The sequence below is a fragment of the Vicugna pacos genome, unplaced genomic scaffold (genome assembly GCF_048564905.1).
Source record: "Vicugna pacos unplaced genomic scaffold, VicPac4 SAC-SAT, whole genome shotgun sequence".
In the NCBI taxonomy this organism is placed as follows: domain Eukaryota; kingdom Metazoa; phylum Chordata; class Mammalia; order Artiodactyla; family Camelidae; genus Vicugna; species Vicugna pacos.
The window spans coordinates 24,968,615-24,992,790 of NW_027328721.1; positions in this window are offsets into that span (position 1 = coordinate 24,968,615).

The following is a 24,176-nucleotide window of genomic DNA, read 5'->3' on the forward strand; positions in this document are numbered from 1 at the left end:
GAAATACCTTCCCTGACCTTGGGGAGGCAGCCTCTGTCACTGGGATATCCTGCAAACCCCCCTAGCATTCCATGGCACAGAGACATTAGGAAAAAACTCAGGGGAGACGAGCTTAGGCTTTCCGTTAGAACCCACGCGTTGCCGACCGTTGGTGGAACCTCCTCACGCTCAGGAATCCGGAACCATTGTCAGTGCGTTGGGGACCACGAGAGACAACTCCACGCAGCTCTCTTCAGTCACAGGTGTTCCCTGTTCGGGGAAGTCCGAGAAATACCTTCCCTGACCTTGGGGAGGCAGCCTATGTCACTGGGATATCCTGCAAACAACCCTAGCATTCCCTGGCACAGAGACATTAGGAAAACCCTCCGGGGACACGAGCTTAGGCTTTCCGTTAGAACCCACGCGCTGCCGACCGTTGTTGGAAACTCCCAACGCTCAGGATTCCGGAAACATTGTCAGTGCGTGGGGGAGCTCGAGAGACAACTCCACGTAGCTCTCTTCAGTCACAGGTGTTCCCTGTTCAGGGAAGTCCGAGAAATACCTTCCCTGATTTTGGGGAGGCAGCCTCTGTCACTGGGATATCCTGCAAACCCCTTGCATTCCCTGGCACAGAGACATTAGGAAAACCCTCAGGGGAGACGAGCTTAGGCTTTCCGTTAAAACCCACGCGCTGCCGACCGTTGGTGGAACCTCCGCACGCTCAGGATTCCGGAACCACTGTCAGTGCGTGGGGGAGCTCGAGAAAAAACTACACGCAGCTCTCTTCAGTCACAGGTGTTCCCTGTTCGTGGAAGTCCGAGAAATATATTCCCTGACCTTGGGGAGGCAGCCTCTCACACGGGGATATCCTGCAAACCCCCCTAGCATTCCCTGGCACAGAGACATTAGGAAAAACCTCAGGGGAGACGAGCTTAGGCTTTCCGTTAGAACCCACGCGCTGCCGACCGTTGGTGGAACCTCCCCACGCTCAGGATTCCGGAACCATTGTCAGTGCGTTGGGGACCAGGAGAGACAACTCCACGCAGCTCTCTTCAGTCACAGGTGTTCCCTGTTCGGGGAAGTCCCAGAAATACCTTCCCTGACCTTGGGGAGGCAGTCTATGTCACTGGGATGTCCTGCAAACACCCCTGGCATTCCCTGGCACAGAGATATTTGGAAAACCCTCAGGGGACACGAGCTTAGGCTTTCCGTTAGAACCCACGCGCTGTCGACCGTTGGTGGAACCTCCCAACGCTCAGGATTCCGGAACAATTGCCAGTGCGTGGGGGAGCTCGAGAGATATCTCCACCCAGCTCTCTTCAGTCACAGGTGTTCCCTGTTCGGGGAAGTCCGAGAAAGACCTTCCCTGACCTTGGGGAGGCAGCCTCTGTCACTGGGATTTCCTGCAAAACCCCCCTAGCATTCCTTGGCACAGAGAAATTAGGAAAACCCTCAGGGGAGACGAAATCATGAATCCAGTTAGAACTCACGCGCTGCCGACCGTTGGTGAAACCTCCCCACGCTCAGGATTCCGGAAACATTGTCAGTGCGTGGGAAAGCTCGAGAGACAACTCAATGCAGTTCTCTTCAGTCACAGGTGTTCCCTGTTCGGGGAAGTACGAGAAATACCTTCCATGACCTTGGGGAGGCAGCCTCTGTCACTGGGATTTCCTGCAAAACCCCCCTAGCATTCCTTGGCACAGAGAAATTAGGAAAACCCTCAGGGGAGACGAAATCATGAATCCAGTTAGAACTCACGCGCTACCGACCGTTGGTGAAACCTCCCCACGCTCAGGATTCCGGAACCATTGTCAGTGCGTGAGGGAGCTGGAGAGACAACTCCACGCAGCTCTCTTCAGTCACAGGTGTTCCCTGTTCGGGGAAGTACGAGAAATACCTTCCCTGAACTTGGGGAGGCAGCCTCTGTCACTGGGATTTCCTGCTAGCACCCCCTAGCATTCCCTGGCACAGAGACATTGGAAAACCCTCAAGGGAGACGAGATCAGGCATCCCGTTAGAAACCACGCGCTGCCGACCGTTGGTGGAACCTCCCCACGCTCAGGATTCCGGAAACATTGTCAGTGCGTGGGGAAGCTCAAGAGACAACTCCACGCAGCTCTCTTCAGTCACAGGTGTTCCCTGTTCGGGGAAGTCCGAGAAATACATTCCGTGACCTTGGGGAGGCAGCCTCTGTCACTGAGATGTCCTGCAAACCCCCCCTAGCATTCCCTGGCACAGAGACATTAGGGAAACCCTCAGGGGAGACGAGCTCAGGCATCCCTTTAGAACCCACGCGCTGCCGACCGTTGGTGGAACCTCCAAACGCTCAGGATTCCGGAACCATTGTCAGTGCGTGGGGGAGCTCGAGAGACAACTCCACGCAGCTCTCTTCAGTCACAGGTGTTCCCTGTTCGGGGAAGTCCGAGAAATACCTTCCCTGACCTTGGGGAGGCAGCCACTGTCACTGGAATTTCCTGCAAACCACCCCTAGCATTCCCTGGCACAGAGACATTAGGAAAACCCTCAGGGAGACGAGCTCAGGCATCCCGTTAGAACCCACGCGCTGCCGACCGTTGGTGGAACCTCCCCACGCTCAGGATTCCGGAACCATTGTCAGTGCGTGGGGGAGCTCGAGAGACAACTCCACGTAGCTCTGTTCAGTCACAGGTGTTCCCTTTTGGGGGAAGTCCGAGAAATACATTCCCTGACCTTGGGGAGGCAGCCTCTTTCACTGGGATTTCCTTCAAACCACCCCTAGCATTCCCTGGCACAGAGACATTAGGAAAACCCTCAGGGGAGACGAGCTCAGGCATCCCGTTAGATTCCACGCGCTGCCGACCGTTGGTGGAACCTCCCCACGCTCAAGATTCCGGAAACATTGTCAGTGCGTGGGGGAGCTCGAGAGACAACTGCACGTAGCTCTCTTCAGTCACACGTGTTCCCTGTTCGGGGAAGTCCGAGAAATACATTCCCTGACCTTGGGGAGGCAGCCTCTGTCACTGGGATTTCCTGCAAACACCCCCTAGCATTCCCTGGCCCAGAGACATTAGGAAAACTCTAAGGGGAGACGAGCTCAGGCATCCCGTTAGAACCCACGCGCTGCCGACCGTTGGTGGAACCTCCCCACGCTCAGGATTCCGGAAACATTGTCAGTGCGTGGGGGAGCTCGAGAGACAACTCCACGTAGCTCTGTTCAGTCACAGGTTTTCCCTTTTGGGGGAAGTCCGAGAAATAACTTCCCTGACCTTGGGGAGGCAGCCTCTGTCACTGGGATTTCCTGCAAACCACCCCTAGCATTCCCTGGCACAGGGACATTAGGAAAACACTCAGGGGAGACGAGCTCAGGCATCCCGTTAGAACCCACGCGCTGCCGACCGTTGGTGGAACCTCCCCACGCTCAGGATTCCGGAAACATTCTCAGTGCGTGGGGGAGCTCGAGAGACAACTCCACGCAGCTCTCTTCAGTCACAGGTGTTCCCTGTTCGGGGAAGTCCGAGAAATACCTTCCCTGACCTTGGGGAGGCAGCCTCTGTCACTGGGATTTCCTGCAAACCCCCCCTAGCATTCCCTGGCACAGAGACATTAGGAAAACCGTCAGGGGAGACGAGCTCAGGCATCCCGTTAGAACCCACGCGCTGCCGACCGTTGGTGGAACCTCCCCACGCTCAGGATTCCGGAACCATTGTCAGTGCGTGGGGGAGCTCGAGAGACAACTCCACGTAGCTCTGTTCAGTCACAGGTGTTCCCTTTTGGGGGAAGTCCGAGAAATACATTCCCTGACCTTGGGGAGGCAGCCTCTTTCACTGGGATTTCCTTCAAACCACCCCTAGCATTCCCTGGCACAGAGACATTAGGAAAACCCTCAGGGGAGACGAGCTCAGGCATCCCGTTAGAATCCACGCGCTGCCGACCGTTGGTGGAACCTCCCCACGCTCAAGATTCCGGAAACATTGTCAGTGCGTGGGGGAGCTCGAGAGACAACTGCACGTAGCTCTCTTCAGTCACACGTGTTCCCTGTTCGGGGAAGTCCGAGAAATACATTCCCTGACCTTGGGGAGGCAGCCCCTGTCACTGGGATTTCCTGCAAACACCCCCTAGCATTCCCTGGCCCAGAGACATTAGGAAAACTCTAAGGGGAGACGAGCTCAGGCATCCCGTTAGAACCCACGCGCTGCCGACCGTTGGTGGAACCTCCCCACGCTCAGGATTCCGGAACCATTGTCAGTGCGTGGGGGATCAAGAGAGAAAACTCCACGCAGCTCTCTTCAGTCACAGGTGTTCCCTGTTCAGGGAAGTCCGAGAAATACATTCCCTGACCTTCGGGAGGCAGCCTCTGTCACTGGGATTTCCTGCAAACCCCCCCAAGAATTCCCTGGCACAGAGATATTAGGAAAACACTCAGGGGAGACGAGCTCAGGCATCCCGTTAGAACCCACGCACTGCCGACCGTTGGTGGAACCTCCCCACGCTCAGGATTCCGGAAACATTGTCAGTGCGTGGGGGAGCTCGAGAGACAACTCCACGCAGCTCTCTTCAGTCACAGGTGTTCCCTGTTCAGGGAAGTCCGAGAAATACCTTCCCTGACCTTGGGGAGGCAGCCCCTGTCACTCGGATTTCCTGCAAACACCCCCTAGCATTCCCTGGCAAAGAGACATTAGGCAAACCCTCAGGGGAGACGAGCTCAGGCATCCCGTTAGAACCCACGCGCTGCCGACCGTTGGTGGAACCTCCCCACGCTCAGGATTCCGGAAGCATTGTCAGTGCGTGGGGGAGCTCGAGAGACAACTCCACGCAGCTCTCTTCAGTCACAGATGTTCCCTGTTCGGGGAAGTCCAAGAAATACCTTCCCTGACATTGGGAAGGCAGCCTCTGTCACTGGGATTTCCTGCAAACCCCCCTTAGCATTCCCTGGCACAGAGACATTAGGGAAACACTCAGGGGAGACGAGCTCAGGCATCCCGTTAGAACCCACGCGCTGCCGACCGTTGGTGGGACCTCCCCACGCTCAGGATTCCGGAACCATTGTCAGTGCGTGGGGGAGCTCGAGAGACAACTCCACGCAGCTCTCTTCAGTCACAGGTGTTCCCTGTTCGGGGAAGTCCGAGAAATATCTTCCCTGACATAGGGGAGGCAGCCTCTGTCACTGGGATTTCCTGCAAACCCCCCCTAGCATTCCCTGGCACAGGGACATTAGGGAAACACTCAGGGGAGACGAGCTCAGGCATCCCGTTTGAACCCACGCGCTGCCGACCGTTGGTGGAACCTCCCCACGCTCAGGATTCCGGAAACATTGTCAGTGCGTGGGGGAGCTCGAGAGAAAACTCCACGCAGCTCTCTTCAGTCACAGGTGTTCCCTGTTCGGGGAAGTCCGAGAAATACCTTCCCTGACATTGGGGAGGCAGCCTATGTCACCGGGATTTCCTGCAAACCACCCCTAGCACTCCCTGGCACAGAGACATTAGGGAAACTCTCAGGGGAGACCAGCTCAGGCATCTCGTTAGAACCCACCCGCTGCCGACCGATGGTGGAACCTCCCCACGCTCAGGATTCCGGAACCATTTTTACTGCGTGGGGGATCTCGAGAGACAACTCCACGCAGCTCTCTTCAGTCACAGGTGTTCCCTGTTCGGGGAAGTCCGAGAAATACCTTCCCTGACCTTGGGGAGGCAGCCTCTGTCACTGGGATTTCCTGCAAACCACCCCTAGCATTCCCTGGCACAGAGATATTAGGAAAACCCTCAGGGGAGACGAGCTCAGGCATCCCGTTAGAACCCACGCGCTGCCGACCGTTGGTGGAACCTCCCCACGCTCAGGATTCTGGAACCATTGTCAGTGCGTGGGGGAGCTCGAGAGACAACTCCACGTAGCTCTCTTCAGTCACACGTGTTCCCTGTTCGGGGAAGTCCGAGAAATACCTTCCCTGAACTTGGGGAGGCAGCCTCTGTCACTGGGATTTCCTGCAAACCTCCCCTAGCATTCCCTGACCCAGAGACATTAGGAAAATTCTAAGGGGAGACGAGCTCAGGCATCCCGTTAGAACCCACACGCTGCCGACCGTTGGTGGAACCTCCCCACGCTCAGGATTCCGGAACCAATGTCAGTGCGTGGGGGAGCTCGAGAGACAACTCCACGCAGCTCTCTTCATTCACAGGTGTTCCCTGTTCGGGGAAGTCCGAGAAATACCTCCCCTGACCTTGGGGAGGCAGCCTCTGTCACTGGGATTTCCTGCAAAACCCCCCTAGCATTTCCTGGCACAGAAACATTAGGAAAACCCTCAGGGGAGACGAGCTCAGGCATCCCGTTAGAACCCACGCGCTGCCGACCGTTGGTGGAACCTCCCCACGCTCAGGATTCCGGAACCATTGTCAGTGCGTGGGGGAGCTCGAGAGACAACTCCACGCACCTCTCTTCAGTCTCAGGTGTTCCCTGTTCTGGGAAGTCCGAGAAATAACTTCCCTGACCTTGGGGATGCAGCCTCTGTCACTGGGATTTCCTGCAAACCCCCCCCCTAGCATTCCCTGGCACAGAGACATTAGGGAAACCCTCAGGGGAGACGAGCTCAGGCATCCCGTTAGAACCCACGCGCTGCCGACCGTTGGTGGAACCTCCCCACGCTCAGGATTCCGGAAACATTGTCAGTGCGTGGGGGAGCTCGAGAGACAACTCCACGCAGCTCTCTTCAGTCACAGGTGTTCCCTGTTCGGGGAAGTCCGAGAAATACCTTCCCTGACCTTGGGGAGGCAGCCTCTGTCACTGGGATTTCCTGCAAACCCCCCCTAGCATTCCCTGGCACAGAGACATTAGGAAAACCCTCAGGGGAAACGAGCTCAGGCATCCCATTAGAACCCACGCGTTGCCGACCGTTGGTGGAACCTCCCCACGCTCAGGATTCCGGAACCATTGTCAGTGCGTGGGGGATCAAGAGAGAAAACTCCACGCAGCTCTCTTCAGTCACAGGTGTTCCCTGTTCAGGGAAGTCCGAGAAATACATTCCCTGACCTTCGGGAGGCAGCCTCTGTCACTGGGATTTCCTGCAAACCCCCCCAAGAATTCCCTGGCACAGAGATATTAGGAAAACCCTCAGGGGAGACGAGCTCAGGCATCCTGTTAGAACCCACGCGCTGCCGACCTTTGTTGGAACCTCCCCACGCTCAGTATTCCGGAACCATTGTCAGTGCGTGGGAGAGCTCGAGAGACAACTCCACGCAGCTCTCTTCAGTCACAGGTGTTCCCTGTTCGGGGAAGTCCGAGAAATACCTTCCCTGACCTTGGCGAGGCAGCCTCTTTCACTGGGATTTCCTGCAAACCCCCCCTAGCATTCCCTGGCACAGAGACGTTAGGAAAACACTCAGGGGAGACGAGCTCAGGCATCCCGTTAGAACCCACGCACTGCCGACCGTTGGTGGAACCTCCCCACGCTCAGGATTCCGGAAACATTGTCAGTGCGTGGGGGAGCTCGAGAGACAACTCCACGCAGCTCTCTTCAGTCACAGGTGTTCCCTGTTCAGGGAAGTCCGAGAAATACCTTCCCTGACCTTGGGGAGGCAGCCCCTGTCACTCGGATTTCCTGCAAACACCCCCTAGCATTCCCTGGCAAAGAGACATTAGGCAAACCCTCAGGGGAGACGAGCTCAGGCATCCCGTTAGAACCCACGCGCTGCCGACCGTTGGTTGAACCTCCCCACACTCAGGATTCCGGAAGCATTGTCAGTGCGTGGGGGAGCTCGAGAGACAACTCCACGCAGCTCTCTTCACTCACAGATGTTCCCTGTTCGGGGAAGTCCAAGAAATACCTTCCCTGACATTGGGAAGGCAGCCTCTGTCACTGGGATTTCCTGCAAACCCCCCTTAGCATTTCCTGGCACAGGAACATTAGGGAAACACTCAGGGGATACGAGCTCAGGCATCCCGTTAGAACCCACGCGCTGCCGACCGTTGGTGGGACCTCCCCACGCTCAGGATTCCGGAACCATTGTCAGTGCGTGGAGGAGCTCGAGAGACAACTCCACGCAGCTCTCTTCAGTCACAGGTGTTCCCTGTTCGGGGAAGTCCGAGAAATATCTTCCCTGACATAGGGGAGGCAGCCTCTGTCACTGGGATTTCCTGAAAACCCCCCCTAGCATTCCCTGGCACAGGGACATTAGGGAAACACTCAGGGGAGACGAGCTCAGGCATCCCGTTTGAACCCACGCGCTGCCGACCGTTGGTGGAATCTCCCCACGCTCAGGATTCCGAAACCATTGTCAGTGCGTGGGGGAGCTCGAGAGAAAACTCCACGCAGCTCTCTTCAGTCACAGGTGTTCCCTGTTCGGGGAAGTCCGAGAAATACCTTCCCTGACATTGGGGAGGCAGCCTATGTCACCGGGATTTCCTGCAAACCCCCCCTAGCACTCCCTGGCACAGAGACATTAGGGAAACTCTCAGGGGAGACCAGCTCAGGCATCTCGTTAGAACCCACCCGCTGCCGACCGATGGTGGAACGTCCCCACGCTCAGGATTCCGGAACCATTGTCAGTGCGTGGGAGAACTCGAGAGACAACCCCACGCAGCTCTCTTCAGTCACAGGTGTTCCCTGTTCGGGGAAGTCCGAGAAATACTTTCCCTGATATTGGGGAGGCAGCCTCTGTCACTGGGATTTCCTGCAAACCTCCCCTAGCATTCCCTGACCCAGAGACATTAGGAAAATTCTAAGGGGAGACGAGCTCAGGCATCCCGTTAGAACCCACGCGCTGCCGACCGTTGGTGGAACCTCCCCACGCTCAGGATTCCGGAACCAATGTCAGTGCGTGGGGGAGCTCGAGAGACAACTCCACGCAGCTCTCTTCATTCACAGGTGTTCCCTGTTCGGGGAAGTCCGAGAAATACCTCCCCTGACCTTGGGGAGGCAGCCTCTGTCACTGGGATTTCCTGCAAAACCCCCCTAGCATTTCCTGGCACAGAAACATTAGGAAAACCCTCAGGGGAGACGAGCTCAGGCATCCCGTTAGAACCCACGCGCTGCCGACCGTTGGTGGAACCTCCCCACGCTCAGGATTCCGGAACCATTGTCAGTGCGTGGGGGAGCTCGAGAGACAACTCCACGCAGCTCTCTTCAGTCTCAGGTGTTCCCTGTTCGGGGAAGTCCGAGAAATAACTTCCCTGACCTTGGGGATGCAGCCTCTGTCACTGGGATTTCCTGCAAACCCCCCCCTAGCATTCCCTGGCACAGAGACATTAGGGAAACCCTCAGGGGAGACGAGCTCAGGCATCCCGTTAGAACCCACGCGCTGCCGACCGTTGGTGGAACCTCCCCACGCTCAGGATTCCGGAACCATTGTCAGTGCGTGGGGGAGCTCGAGAGACAACTCCACGCAGCTCTCTTCAGTCACAGGTGTTCCCTGTTCGGGGAAGCCTGAGAAATACATTCCCTGACCTTGGGGAAGCAACCTCTGTCACTGGGAATTCCTGCAAACCCCCCCTAGCATTCCCTGGCACAGAGACATTAGGGAAACCCTCAGGGGAGACTAGCTCATGCATCCCGTTAGAACCCACGTGCTGCCGACCGTTGGTGGAACCTCCCCACGCTCAGGATTCCGGAACCATTTTCAGTGCGTGGGGGAGCTCGAGAGACAACTCCACGCAGCTCTCTTCAGTCACAGGTGTTCCCTGTTCGGGGAAGTCCAAGAAATACCTTCCCTGAACTTGGGGAGGCAGTCTCTGTCACTGGGATTTCCTGCAAACCACCCCTAGCATTCCCTGGCACAGAGACATTAGGAAAACACTCAGGGGAGTCGAGCTCAGGCATCCCGTTAGAACCCACGCGCTGCCGACCGTTGGTGGAACCTCCCTACGCTCAGGATTCCGGAAGCATTGTCAGTGCGAGGGGGAGCTCGAGAGACAACTCCATGCAGCTCTCTTCAGTCACAGGTGTTCCCTGTTCGGGGAAGTCCGAGAAATACCTTCCCTGACCTTGGTGAGTCAGCCTCTGTCACTGGGATTTCCTGCAAACCACCCCTAGCATTCCCTGACAGAGAGACATTAGGAAAACCCTCAGGGGAGACGAGCTCAGGCATCCCGTTAGAACCCACGCGCTGCCGACCGTAGGTGGAACCTCCCCACGCTCAGGATTCCGGAACCATTGTCAGTGCATGGGGAACTCGTGAGACAACTCCACGCAGCTCTCTTCAGTCACAGGTGTTCCCTGTTCGGGGAAGTCCGAGAAATAGCTTCCCTGACCTTGGGGAGGCAGCCTCTGTCACTGGGATTTCCTGCAAGCACCCCCTAGCATTCCCTGTCACAGAGACATTAGGAAAACCCTCAGGGGAGACGAGCTCAGGCATCCCGTTAGAACCCACGCGCTGCCGACCGTTGGTGGAACCTCCCCACGCTCAGGATTCCGGAACCATTGTCAGTGCGTGGGGGAGCTCGAGAGACAATTCCACGTAGCTCTGTTCAGTCACAGGTGTTCCCTTTTGGGGGAAGTCCGAGAAATACATTCCCTGACCTTGGGGAGGCAGCCTCTGTCACTGGGATTTCCTTCAAACCACCCCTAGCATTCCCTGGCACAGGGACATTAGGAAAACACTCAGGGGAGACGAGCTCAGGCATCCCGTTAGAACCCACGCGCTGCCGACCGTTGGTGGAACCTCCCCACGCTCAGGATTCCGGAAACATTGTCAGTGCGTGGGGGAGCTCGAGAGACAACTCCACGCAGCTCTCTTCAGTCACAGGTGTTCCCTGTTCGGGGAAGTCCGAGAAATACCTTCCCTGACCTTGGGGAGGCAGCCTCTGTCACTGGGATTTCCTGCAAACCCCCCCTAGCATTCCCTGGCACAGAGATATTAGGAAAACCCTCAGGGGAGACGAGCTCAGGCATCCCATTAGAACCCACGCGTTGCCGACCGTTGGTGGAACCTCCCCACGCTCAGGATTCCGGAACCATTGTCAGTGCGTGGGGGATCAAAAGAGAAAACTCCACGCAGCTCTCTTCAGTCACAGGTGTTCCCTGTTCAGGGAAGTCCGAGAAATACATTCCCTGACCTTCGGGAGGCAGCCTCTGTCACTGGGATTTCCTGCAAACCCCCCCAAGAATTCCCTGGCACAGAGATATTAGGAAAACCCTCAGGGGAGACGAGCTCAGGCATCCTGTTAGAACCCACGCGCTGCCGACCTTTGTTGGAACCTCCCCACGCTCAGTATTCCGGAACCATTGTCAGTGCGTGGGAGAGCTCGAGAAACAACTCCACGCAGCTCTCTTCAGTCACAGGTGTTCCCTGTTCGGGGAAGTCCGAGAAATACCTTCCCTGACCTTGGCGAGGCAGCCTCTTTCACTGGGATTTCCTGCAAACCCCCCCTAGCATTCCCTGGCACAGAGACGTTAGGAAAACACTCAGGGGAGACGAGCTCAGGCATCCCGTTAGAACCCACGCACTGCCGACCGTTGGTGGAACCTCCCCACGCTCAGGATTCCGGAAACATTGTCAGTGCGTGGGGGAGCTCGAGAGACAACTCCACGCAGCTCTCTTCAGTCACAGGTGTTCCCTGTTCAGGGAAGTCCGAGAAATACCTTCCCTGACCTTGGGGAGGCAGCCCCTGTCACTCGGATTTCCTGCAAACACCCCCTAGCATTCCCTGGCAAAGAGACATTAGGCAAACCCTCAGGGGAGACGAGCTCAGGCATCCCGTTAGAACCCACGCGCTGCCGACCGTTGGTGGAACCTCCCCACGCTCAGGATTCCGGAAGCATTGTCAGTGCGTGGGGGAGCTCGAGAGACAACTCCACGCAGCTCTCTTCAGTCACAGATGTTCCCTGTTCGGGGAAGTCCAAGAAATACCTTCCCTGACATTGGGAAGGCAGCCTCTGTCACTGGGATTTCCTGCAAACCCCCCTTAGCATTCCCTGGCACAGGAAAATTAGGGAAACACTCAGGGGAGACGAGCTCAGGCATCCCGTTAGAACCCACGCGCTGCCGACCGTTGGTGGGACCTCCCCACGCTCAGGATTCCGGAACCATTGTCAGTGCGTGGGGGAGCTCGAGAGACAACTCCACGCAGCTCTCTTCAGTCACAGGTGTTCCCTGTTCGGGGAAGTCCGAGAAATATCTTCCCTGACATAGGGGAGGCAGCCTCTGTCACTGGGATTTCCTGCAAACCCCCCCTAGCATTCCCTGGCACAGGGACATTAGGGAAACACTCAGGGGAGACGAGCTCAGGCATCCCGTTTGAACCCACGCGCTGCCGACCGTTGATGGAACCTCCCCACGCTCAGGATTCCAGAACCATTGTCAGTGCGTGGGGGAGCTCGAGAGAAAACTCCACGCAGCTCTCTTCAGTCACAGGTGTTCCCTGTTCGGGGAAGTCCGAGAAATACCTTCCCTGATATTGGGGAGGCAGCCTATGTCACCGGGATTTCCTGCAAACCCCCCCTAGCACTCCCTGGCACAGAGACATTAGGGAAACTCTCAGGGGAGACCAGCTCAGGCATCTCGTTAGAACCCACCCGCTGCCGACCGATGTTGGAACGTCCCCACGCTCAGGATTCCGGAACCATTGTCAGTGCGTGGGAGAACTCGAGAGACAACCCCACGCAGCTCTTTTCAGTCACAGGTGTTCCCTGTTCGGGGAAGTCCGAGAAATACTTTCCCTGATATTGGGGAGGCAGCCTCTGTCACTGGGATTTCCTACAAACCCCCCCTAGCATTCCCTGGCACAGAGACATTAGGGAAACCCTCAGGGGAGACGAGCTCAGGCATCCCGTTAGAACCCACGCGCTGCCGACCGTTGGTGGAACCTCCCCACGCTCAGGATTCCGGAACCATTGTTACTGCGTGGGGGATCTCGAGAGACAACTCCACGCAGCTCTCTTCAGTCACAGGTGTTCCCTGTTCGGGGAAGTCCGAGAAATACCTTCCCTGACCTTGGGGAGGCAGCCTCTGTCACTGGGATTTCCTGCAAACCACCCCTAGCATTCCCTGGCACAGAGATATTAGGAAAACCCTCAGGGGAGACGAGCTCAGGCATCCCGTTAGAACCCACGCGCTGCCGACCGTTGGTGGAACCTCCCCACGCTCACGATTCTGGAACCATTGTCAGTGCGTGGGGGAGCTCGAGAGACAACTCCACGTAGCTCTCTTCAGTCACACGTGTTCCCTGTTCGGGGAAGTCCGAGAAATACCTTCCCTGAACTTGGGGAGGCAGCCTCTGTCACTGGGATTTCCTGCAAACCTCCCCTAGCATTCCCTGACCCAGAGACATTAGGAAAATTCTAAGGGGAGACGAGCTCAGGCATCCCGTTAGAACCCACACGCTGCCGACCGTTGGTGGAACCTCCCCACGCTCAGGATTCCGGAACCAATGTCAGTGCGTGGGGGAGCTCGAGAGACAACTCCACGCAGCTCTCTTCATTCACAGGTGTTCCCTGTTCGGGGAAGTCCGAGAAATACCTCCCCTGACCTTGGGGAGGCAGCCTCTGTCACTGGGATTTCCTGCAAAACCCCCCTAGCATTTCCTGGCACAGAAACATTAGGAAAACCCTCAGGGGAGACGAGCTCAGGCATCCCGTTAGAACCCACGCGCTGCCGACCGTTGGTGGAACCTCCCCACGCTCAGGATTCCGGAACCATTGTCAGTGCGTGGGGGAGCTCGAGAGACAACTCCACGCAGCTCTCTTCAGTCTCAGGTGTTCCCTGTTCGGGGAAGTCCGAGAAATAACTTCCCTGACCTTGGGGATGCAGCCTCTGTCACTGGGATTTCCTGCAAACCCCCCCTAGCATTCCCTGGCACAGAGACATTAGGGAAACCCTCAGGGGAGACGAGCTCAGGCATCCCGTTAGAACCCACGCGCTGCCGACCGTTGGTGGAACCTCCCCACGCTCAGGATTCCGGAACCATTGTCAGTGCGTGGGGGAGCTCGAGAGACAACTCCACGCAGCTCTCTTCAGTCACAGGTGTTCCCTGTTCGGGGAAGCCTGAGAAATACATTCCCTGACCTTGGGGAAGCAACCTCTGTTACTGGGAATTCCTGCAAACCCCCCCTAGCATTCCCTGGCACAGAGACATTAGGGAAACCCTCAGGGGAGACTAGCTCATGCATCCCGTTAGAACCCACGTGCTGTCGACCGTTGGTGGAACCTCCCCACGCTCAGGATTCCGGAACCATTTTCAGTGCGTGGGGGAGCTCGAGAGACAACTCCACGCAGCTCTCTTCAGTCACAGGTGTTCCCTGTTCGGGGAAGTCCAAGAAATACATTCCCTGAACTTGGGGAGGCAGTCTCTGTCACTGGGATTTCCTGCAAACCACCCCTAGCATTCCCTGGCACAGAGACATTAGGAAAACACTCAGGGGAGTCGAGCTCAGGCATCCCGTTAGAACCCACGCGCTGCCGACCGTTGGTGGAACCTCCCTACGCTCAGGATTCCGGAAGCATTGTCAGTGCGAGGGGGAGCTCGAGAGAAAACTCCATGCAGCTCTCTTCAGTCACAGGTGTTCCCTGTTCGGGGAAGTCCGAGAAATACCTTCCCTGACCTTGGTGAGGCAGCCTCTTTCACTGGGATTTCCTGCAAACCACCCCTAGCATTCCCTGGCACAGAGACATTAGGAAAACCCTCAGGGGAGACGAGCTCAGGCATCCCGTTAGAACCCACGCGCTGCCGACCGTAGGTGGAACCTCCCCACGCTCAGGATTCCGGAACCATTGTCAGTGCATGGGGAACTCGTGAGACAACTCCACGCAGCTCTCTTCAGTCACAGGTGTTCCCTGTTCGGGGAAGTCCGAGAAATAACTTCCCTGACCTTGGGGAGGCAGCCTCTGTCACTGGGATTTCCTGCAAGCACCCCCTAGCATTCCCTGGCACAGAGACATTGGAAAACCCTCAAGGGAGACGAGATCAGGCATCCCGTTAGAAACCACGCGCTGCCGACCGTTGGTGGAACCTCCCCACGCTCAGGATTCCGGAACAATTGTCAGTGCGTGGGGGAGCTGGAGAGACAACTCCACGCAGCTCTCTTCAGTCACAGGTGTTCCCTGTTCATGGAAGTCCGAGAAATACCTTCCCTGACCTTGGGGAGGCAGCCTCTGTCACTGGGATTTCCTGCAAACCCCCCCCTAGCATTCCCTGGCACAGAGATATTAGGGAAACCCTCAGGGGTGACGAGCTCAGGCATCCCGTTAGAACCCACGCGCTGCCGACCGTTGGTGGAACCTCCCCACGCTCAGGATTCCGGAAAAATTGTCAGTGCGTGGGGAAGCTCAAGAGACAACTCCACGCAGCTCTCTTCAGTCACAGGTGTTCCCTGTTCGGGGTAGTCCGAGAAATACATTCCCTGACCTTGGGGAGGCAGCCTCTGTCACTGAGATGTCCTGCAAACCCCCCCTAGCATTCCCTGGCACAGAGACATTAGGGAAACCCTCAGGGGAGACGAGCTCAGGCATCCCGTTAGAACCCACGCGCTGCGGACCGTTGGTGGAACCTCCAAACGCTCAGGATTCCGGAACCTTTGTCAGTGCGTGGGGGAGCTCGAGAGACAACTCCACGCAGCTCTCTTCAGTCACAGGTGTTCCCTGTTCGGGGAAGTCCGAGAAATACCTTCCCTTACCTTGGGGAGGCAGCCTCTGTCACTGGGATTTCCTGCAAACCACCCCTAGCATTCCCTGGCACAGAGACATTAGGAAAACCCTCAGGGGAGACGAGCTCAGGCATCCCGTTAGAACCCACGCGCTGCCGACCGATGGTGGAACCTCCCCACGCTCAGGATTCCGGAACCATTGTCAGTGCGTGGGGGAGCTCGAGAGACAACTGCACGTACCTCTCTTCAGTCACACGTGTTCCCTGTTCGGGGAAGTCCGAGAAATACATTCCCTGACCTTGCGGAGGCAGCCTCTGTCACTGGGATTTCCTGCAAACCCCCCCTAGCATTCCCTGGCCCAGAGACTTTAGGAAAACTCTAAGGGGAGACGAGCTCAGGCATCCCGTTAGAACCCACGCGCTGCCGACCGTTGGTGGAACCTCCCCACGCTCAGGATTCCGGAACCATTGTCAGTGCGTGGGGGAGCTCGAGAGACAACTCCACGCAGCTCTTCAGTCACAGGTGTTCCCTGTTCGGGGAAGTCCGAGAAATACATTCCCTGACCTTGGGGAGGCAGCCCCTGTCACTCGGATTTCCTGCAAACACACCCTAGCATTCCCTGGCACAGAGACATTAGGAAAACACTCAGGGGAGACGAGCTCAGGTATCCCGTTAGAACCCACGCGCTGCCGACCGTTGGTGGAACCTCCCCACGCTCAGGATTCCGGAACCATTGTCAGTGCGTGGGGGAGCTCGAGAGACAACTCCACGCAGCTCTCTTCAGTCACAGGTGTTCCCTGTTCGGGGAAGTCCGATAAATAACTTCCCTGACCTTGGGGAGGCAGCCTCTGTCACTGGGATTTCCTGCAAACCACCCCTAGCATTCCCTGGCACAGGGACATTAGGAAAACCCTCAGGGGAGACGAGCTCAGGCATCCCGTTAGAACCCATGCGCTGCCGACCGTTGGTGGAACCTCCCCACGCTCAGGATTCCGGAAACATTGTCAGTGCGTGGGGGAGCTCGAGAGACAACTCCACGCAGCTCTCTTCAGTCACAGGTGTTCCCTGTTAGGGGAAGTCCGAGAAATACCTTCCCTGACCTTGGGGAGGCAGCCTCTGTCACTGGGATTTCCTGCAAACCCCCCCTAGCATTCCCTGGCACAGAGACATTAGGAAAACCCTCAGGGGAAACGAGCTCAGGCATCCCGTTAGAACCCACGCGCTGCCGACCGTTGGTGGAACCTCCCCACGCTCAGGATTCCGGAAACATTCTCAGTGCGTGGGGGAGCTCGAGAGACAACTCCACGCAGCTCTCTTCAATCACAGGTGTTCCCTGTTCGGGGAAGTCCGAGAAATACCTTCCCTGACCTTGGCGAGGCAGCCTCTTTCACTGGGATTTCCTGCAAAACCCCCTTGCATTCCCTGGCACAGAGACATTAGGAAAACCCTCAGGGGAGACGAGCTCAGGCATCCCGTTTGAACCCACGCGCTGCCGACTGTTGGTGGAACCTCCCCACGCTCAGGATTCCGGAAACATTGTCAGTGCGTGGGGGAGCTCGAGAGACAACTCCACGCAGCTCTCTTCAGTCACAGGTGTTCCCTGTTCGGGGAAGTCCGAGAAATACCTTCCCTGACCTTGGGGAGGCAGCCTCTGTCACTGGGATTTTCTGCAAGCACCCACTAGCATTCCCTGGCACAGAGACATTGGAAAACCCTCAAGGGAGACGAGATCAGGCATCCCGTTAGAAACCACGCGCTGCCGACCGTTGGTGGAACCTCCCCACGCTCAGGATTCCGGAACCATTGTCAGTGCGTGGGGGAGCTGGAGAGACAACTCCACGCAGCTCTCTTCAGTCACAGGTGTTCCCTGTTCATGGAAGTCCGAGAAATACCTTCCCTGACCTTGGGGAGGCAGTCTCTGTCACTGGGATTTCCTGCAAACCCCCCCCTAGCATTCCCTGGCACAGAGATATTAGGGAAACGCTCAGGGGTGACGAGCTCAGGCATCCCGTTAGAACCCACGCGCTGCCGACCGTTGGTGGAACCTCCCCACGCTCAGGATTCCGGAAACATTGTCAGTGCGTGGGGAAGCTCAAGAGACAACTCCACGCAGCTCTCTTCAGTCACAGGTGTTCCCTGTTCGGGGAAGTCCGAGAAATACATTCCCTGACCTTGGGGATGCAGCCTCTGTCACTGAGATGTCCTGCAAACCCCCCCTAGCATTCCCTGGCACATAGACATTAGGGAAACCCTCAGGGGAGACGAGCTCAGGCATCCCGTTAGAACCCACGCGCTGCCGACCGTTGGTGGAACCTCCAAACGCTCAGGATTCCGGAACCATTGTCAGTGCGTGGGGGAGCTCGAGAGACAACTCCACGCAGCTCTCTTCAGTCACAGGTGTTCCCTGTTCGGGGAAGTCCGAGAAATACCTTCCCTGACCTTGGGGAGGCAACCTCTGTCACTGGGATGTCCTGCAAACCCCCCGTAGCATTCCCTGGCACAGAGACATTAGGAAAACCCTCAGAGGAGACGAGCTCAGGCATCCCGTGAAAACCCACGCGCTGCCGACCGTTGGTGGAACCTCCCCACGCTCAGGATTCCGGAAACATTGTCAGTGCGTGGGGGATCAAGAGAGAAAACTCCACGCAGCTCTCTTCACTCACAGGTGTTCCCTGTTCAGGGAAGTCCGAGAACTACATTCCCTGATCTTCGGGAGGCAGCCTCTGTCACTGGGATTTCCTTCAAACCCCCCCAAGAATTCCCTGGCACAGAGATATTAGGAAAACCCTCAGGGGAGACGAGCTCAGGCATCCCGTTAGAACCCACGCGCTGCCGACCGTTGGTGGAACCTCCCCACGCTCAGGATTCCGGAAACATTGTCAGTGCGTGGGGGAGCTCGAGAGACAACTCCACGCAGCTCTCTTCAGTCACAGGTGTTCCCTGTTCGGGGAAGTCCGAGAAATACATTCCCTGACCTTGGGGAGGCATCCTCTGTCACTGGGATGTCCTGCAAACCCCCCCTAGCATTCCCTGGCACAGAGACATTAGGGAAACCCTCAGGGGAGACGAGCTCAGGCATCCCGTTAGAACCCACGCGCTGCCGACCTTTGGTGGAACCTCCCCACGCTCAGGATTCCGGAACCATTGTCAGTGCGTGGGGGAGCTCGAGAGACAACTCCACGCAGCTCTCTTCAGTCACAGGTGTTCCCTGTTCGGGGAAGTCCGAGAAATACCTTCCCTGACCTTGGGGAGGCAGCCCCTTTCACTCGGATTTCCTGCAAACACCCCCTAGCATTCCCTGGCAAAGAGAAATTAGGGAAACCCTCAGGGGAGACGAGCTCAGGCATCTCGTTAGAACCCACGCGCTGCCGACCGTTGGTGGAACCTCCCCACGCTCAGGATTCCGGAAGCATTGTCAGTGCGTGGGGGAGTTCGAGAGACAACTCCACGCAGCTCTCTTCAGTCACAGATGTTCCCTGTTCGGGGAAGTCCGAGAAATACCTTCCCTGACATTGGGGAGGCAGCCTATGTCACTGGGATTTCCTGCAAACCCCCCCTAGCATTCCCTGGCACAGAGACATAAGGGAAACCCTCAGGGGAGACGAGCTCAGGCATCCCGTTAGAACCCACGCGCTGCCGACCTTTGGTGGAACCTCCCCACGCTCAGGATTCCGGAACCATTGTCAGTGCGTGGGGGAGCTCGAGAGACAACTCCACGCAGCTCTCTTCAGTCACAGGTGTTCCCTGTTCGGGGAAGTCCGAGAAATACCTTCCCTGACCTTGGGGAGGCAGCCCCTGTCACTCGGATTTCCTGCAAACACCCCCTAGCATTCCCTGGCAAAGAGATATTAGGGAAACCCTCAGGGGAGACGAGCTCATGAATCCCGTTCGAACCCACGCGCTGCCGACCGTTGGTGGAACCTCCCCACGCTCAGGATTCCGGAACAATTGTCAGTGCGTGGGAGAACTCGAGAGACAACTCCACGCAGCTCTCTTCAGTCACAGGTGTTCCCTGTTCGGGGAAGTCCGAGAAATACCTTCCCTGATCTTGGGGAGGCAGCCTCTGTCACTGGGATTTCCTGCAAACCCCCCCAGCATTCCCTGGCACAGAGACATTAGGGAAACCCTCAGGGGAGACGAGCTCAGGCATCCCGTTAGAACCCACGCGCTGCCGACCGTTGGTGGAACTTCCCCACGCTCAGGATTCCGGAACCATTGTCAGTGCGTGGGGGAGCTCGAGAGACAACTTCACGCAGCTCTCTTCAGTCACAAGTGTTCCCTGGTCGGGGAAGTTCGAGAACACCTTCCCTGACTTGGGGAGGCAGCCTCTGTCACTGGGATTTCCTGCAAACCCCCCCTAGCATTCCCTGGCACAGAGACATTAGGAAAACTCTCAGGGGAGACGAGCTCATGCATCCCGTTAGAACCCACGCGCTGCCGACTGTTGGTGGAACCTCCCCACGCTCAGGATTCCGGAACCATTGTCAGTGCGTGGGGGAGCTCGTGAAACAACTCCACGCAGCTCTCTTCAGTCACAGGTGTTCCCTGTTCGGGGAAGTCCGAGAAATACCTTCCCTGAACTTGGGGAGGCAGCCTCTGTCACTGGGATTTCCTGCAAACCCCCCCTAGCATTCCCTGGCACAGAGACATTAGGGAAACCCTCAGGGGAGACGAGCTCAGGCATCCCGTAAGAACCCACGCGCTGCCGACTGTTGGTGGAACCTCCCCACGCTCAGGATTCCGGAACCATTGTCAGTGCGTGGGGGAGCTTGAGAGACAACTCCACGCAGCTCTCTTCAGTCACAGGTGTTCCCTGTTCGGGGAAGTCCGAGAAATACCTTCCCTGACCTTGGCGAGGCAGCCTCTTTCACTGGGATTTCCTGCAAACCCCCCCTAGCATTCCCTGGCACAGAGACATTAGGAAAACCCTCAGGGGAGACGAGATCAGGCATCCCGTTAGAACCCACGCGCTGCCGACCGTTGGTGGAACTTCCCCACGCTCAGGATTCTGGAAAAATTGTCAGTGCGTGGGGGAGCTCGAGAGACAACTCCACGCAGCTCTCTTCAGTCACAGGTGTTCACTGTTCGGGGAAGTCCGAGAAATACCTTCCCTGACCTTGGGGAGGCAGCCTCTGTCACTGGGATGTCCTGCAAACCCCCCCTAGCATTCCCTGGCACAGAGACATTAGGGAAACCCTCAGGGGAGACGAGCTCAGGCATCCCGTAAAACCCACGCGCTGCCGACCTTTGGTGGAACCTCCCCACGCTCAGGATTCCGGAACCATTGTCAGTGCGTGGGGGAGCTCGAGAGACAACTCCACGCAGCTCTCTTCAGTCACAGGTGTTCCCTGTTCGGGGAAGTCCGAGAAATACCTTCCCTGACCTTGGGGAGGCAGCCCCTGTCACTCGGATTTCCTGCAAACACCCCCTAGCATTCCCTGGCAAAGAGACATTAGGGAAACCCTCAGGGGAGACGAGCTCATGAATCCCGTTCGAACCCACGCGCTGCCGACCGTTGGTGGAACCTCCCCACGCTCAGGATTCCGGAACAATTGTCAGTGCGTGGGAGAACTCGAGAGACAACTCCACGCAGCTCTCTTCAGTCACAGGTGTTCCCTGTTCGGGGAAGTCCGAGAAATACCTTCCCTGATCTTGGGGAGGCAGCCTCTGTCACTGGGATTTCCTGCAAACCCCCCCAGCATTCCCTGGCACAGAGACATTAGGGAAACCCTCATGGGAGACGAGCTCAGGCATCCCATTAGAACCCACGCGCTGCCGACCGTTGGTGGAACTTCCCCACGCTCAGGATTCCGGAACCATTGTCAGTGCGTGGGGGAGCTCGAGAGACAACTTCACGCAGCTCTCTTCAGTCACAAGTGTTAGCTGGTCGGGGAAGTCCGAGAACAAATTCCCTGACTTGGGGAGGTAGCCTCTGTCACTGGGATTTCCTGCAAACCCCCCCTAGCATTCCCTGGCACAGAGACATTAGGAAAACTCTCAGGGGAGACGAGCTCAGGCATCCCGTTAGAACCCACGCGCTGCCGACCGTTGGTGGAACCTCCCCACGCTCAGGATTCCGGAACCATTGTCAGTGCGTGGGGGAGCTCGTGAAACAACTCCATGAAGCTCTCTTCAGTCACAGGTGTTCCCTGTTCGGGGAAGTCCGAGAAATACCTTGCCTGACCTTGGGGAGGCAGCCTCTGTCACTGGGATTTCCTGCAAACCCCCCCTAGCATTCCCTGGCACAGAGACATTAGGGAAAACCTCAGGGGAGACGAGCTCAGGCATCCCGTTAGAACCCACGCGCTGCCGACCGTTGGTGGAACCTCCCCACGCTCAGGATTCCGGAACCATTGTCAGTCCGTGGGGGAGCTTGAGAGACAACTCCACGCAGCTCTCTTCAGTCACAGGTGTTCCCTGTTCGGGGAAGTCCGAGAAATACCTTCCCTGACATTGGGGAGGCAGCCTATGTCACTGGGATTTCCTGCAAACCCCCCCTAGCATTCCCTGGCACAGAGACATTAGGGAAACCCTCAGGGGAGACGAGCTCAGGCATCCCGTTAGAACCCACGCGCTGCCGACCTTTGGTGGAACCTCCCCACGCTCAGGATTCCGGAAACATTGTCAGTGCGTGGGGGAGCTCGAGAGACAACTCCACGCAGCTCTCTTCAGTCACAGGTGTTCCCTGTTCGGGGAAGTCCGAGAAATACCTTCCCTGACCTTGGGGAGGCAGCCCCTGTCACTCGGATTTCCTGCAAACACCCCCTAGCATTCCCTGGCAAAGAGACATTAGGGAAACCCTCAGGGGAGACGAGCTCATGAATCCCGTTCGAACCCACGCGCTGCCGACCGTTGGTGGAACCTCCCCACGCTCAGGATTCCGGAACAATTGTCAGTGCGTGGGAGAACTCGAGAGACAACTCCACGCAGCTCTCTTCAGTCACAGGTGTTCCCTGTTCGGGGAAGTCCGAGAAATACCTTCCCTGATCTTGGGGAGGCAGCCTCTGTCACTGGGATTTCCTGCAAACCCCCCCAGCATTCCCTGGCACAGAGACATTAGGGAAACCCTCAGGGGAGACGAGCTCAGGCATCCCGTTAGAACCCACGCGCTGCCGACCGTTGGTGGAACTTCCCCACGCTCAGGATTCCGGAACCATTGTCAGTGCGTGGGGGAGCTCGAGAGACAACTCCACGCAGCTCTCTTCAGTCACAGGTGTTCCCTGTTCGGGGAAGTCCGAGAAATACCTTCCCTGACATTGGGGAGGCAGCCTATGTCACTGGGATTTCCTGCAAACCCCCCCTAGCATTCCCTGGCACAGAGACATTAGGGAAACCCTCAGGGGAGACGAGCTCAGGCATCCCGTTAGAACCCACGCGCTGCCGACCTTTGGTGGAACCTCCCCACGCTCAGGATTCCGGAAACATTGTCAGTGCGTGGGGGAGCTCGAGAGACAACTCCACGCAGCTCTCTTCAGTCACAGGTGTTCCCTGTTCGGGGAAGTCCGAGAAATACCTTCCCTGACCTTGGGGAGGCAGCCCCTGTCACTCGGATTTCCTGCAAACACCCCCTAGCATTCCCTGGCAAAGAGACATTAGGGAAACCCTCAGGGGAGACGAGCTCATGAATCCCGTTCGAACCCACGCGCTGCCGACCGTTGGTGGAACCTCCCCACGCTCAGGATTCCGGAACAATTGTCAGTGCGTGGGAGAACTCGAGAGACAACTCCACGCAGCTCTCTTCAGTCACAAGTGTTCCCTGGTCGGGGAAGTCCGAGAACACCTTCCCTGACTTGGGGAGGCAGCCTCTGTAACTGGGATTTCCTGCAAACCCCCCCTAGCATTCCCTGGCACAGAGACATTAGGAAAACTCTCAGGGGAGACGAGCTCAGGCATCCCGTTAGAACCCACGCGCTGCCGACTGTTGGTGGAACCTCCCCACGCTCAGGATTCCGGAACCATTGTCAGTGCGTGGGGGAGCTCGTGAAACAACTCCACGCAGCTCTCTTCAGTCACAGGTGTTCCCTGTTCGGGGAAGTCCGAGAAATACCTTCCCTGACCTTGGGGAGGCAGCCTCTGTCACTGGGATTTCCTGCAAACCCCCCCTAGCATTCCCTGGCACAGAGACATTAGGGAAACCCTCAGGGGAGACGAGCTCAGGCATCCCGTAAGAACCCACGCGCTGCCGACCGTTGGTGGAACCTCCCCACGCTCAGGATTCCGGAACCATTGTCAGTGCGTGGGGGAGCTTGAGAGACAACTCCACGCAGCTCTCTTCAGTCACAGGTGTTCCCTGTTCGGGGAAGTCCGAGAAATACCTTCCCTGACCTTGGCGAGGCAGCCTCTTTCACTGGGATTTCCTGAAAACCCCCCCTAGCATTCCCTGGCACAGAGACATTAGGAAAACCCTCAGGGGAGACGAGCTCAGGCATCCCGTTAGAACCCACGCGCTGCCGACCGTTGGTGGAACCTCCCCACGCTCAGGATTCTGGAAAAATTGTCAGTGCGTGGGGGAGCTCGAGAGACAACTCCACGCAGCTCTCTTCAGTCACAGGTGTTCACTGTTCGGGGAAGTCCGAGAAATACCTTCCCTGACCTTGGGGAGGCAGCCTCTGTCACTGGGATGTCCTGCAAACCCCCCCTAGCATTCCCTGGC